Source organism: Macrobrachium nipponense, chromosome 45, assembly GCF_015104395.2.
Source record: "Macrobrachium nipponense isolate FS-2020 chromosome 45, ASM1510439v2, whole genome shotgun sequence".
NCBI lineage: Eukaryota > Metazoa > Arthropoda > Malacostraca > Decapoda > Palaemonidae > Macrobrachium > Macrobrachium nipponense.
The window spans coordinates 44,651,350-44,652,753 of NC_061105.1; positions in this window are offsets into that span (position 1 = coordinate 44,651,350).

The window sequence follows — 1,404 nt, forward strand, 5'->3', positions numbered from 1 at the left end:
ATCAGCATTGATGCCCCCCTTACCATAGGATAGAGTTCAAAAGGTAATTTACAGGTTAATTACAGCCGGCCGAAAAAAACGAAAAAAATATTACTTTAGATTCTTGTTCAGGAGGTAAAATTCTATGGAAAAAACGTCCACTGCCTCAGTCTGGTTGGCGCCGCGGTATACGGCTTAGATATAATTTAAATATCATTTTCATATTCCTAAGCCCCTTAGAAAAGTAGGCTTACTGCTATGTAGGAAAATCTCTCTCTCTCTCTCTCTCTCTCTCTCTCGTCTCTCTCTCTCTCTCGTACCGTTCCCCTTCCCTTTCACCAAACAAATAAATGGCTATTGTTCTTATACATTTTGTCCCCTCTCCCCTCTCTCGCTTTCGTGCGGACTAGCATTATCTACTTGCAGTTATTCTCAACAGACATAGATCTAGGCCTAGGCCTCTAATTCCAATTTCGTCAATCTTAACCGTGAACATGGTTTATTTGCACTACGAATCGAATGGCAGATGCCATACGTATATGGTAATCGGGACTGCTAGAATTATCCTTATAAACCTACGGCGGTCAATTTATTTATGCAAAAACCCTCTCCTTTCAGTCTCTCTCTCTCTCTCTTCAGTGGGTCCCCTTCTTTGCCCGACAAATAATAGGCCCATTTTCATTCGCATGAAAACAATTTCAATTAAAAATCCTCGTGTCTGTCGCTCGCATGTTTGACTATCCCTCCCCTTTGCAGTTATTCTAAATATATTCATAGGTTTGGTTTAGTCCTAATTTCAATCTCACCACTCTTAACTTGCCAAATAAAAATGGATTACTTGCTTATTAGGAATCTGAATGGGAGATATATTATGGCATTATATTTGATAGAAGCATTCATTACAAGCCTATAGTTAATCTATTTATCCACAATTTTTCAAAATGTAAACAGGTACACTAAACCAAACTAGAGTCCAAGACGTTTAAATACCTGAATCAACAGTTGGCACCACCATGCAAAAGAATAAACGTTGGTGGGTATGGTAACATCCTTCAATTTCCTTGCATTAGCAGGGCCGTGGTTAAAGAAAAAACTAACCTTTTTCACTTCATATATTGCCTTTTTTTTTTTTTTTTTTTTTTTTTTTTTTTCTTTGTAACATCCATAAATAGCACAAATTACCATGGCGAGAACGAATTAAGTCCCCAAAAACCTCAAGAAATTGTCACATGCGGGTATATGGGAGGGTCGGAGAAGGCCCGGTACTGGCCATGCCAGTGGCCAAAATCCGCCAATCCGCAGGCACCTTGTGACGTTTTTTACTCCTTGGAATTAACCACATGCTGGATTTTCACCAAGTAGTTTTCTGGTTTGGTTTCTCTTCAACTTCAAACGAACATCCTGACCAATGACATTAATCTGAGA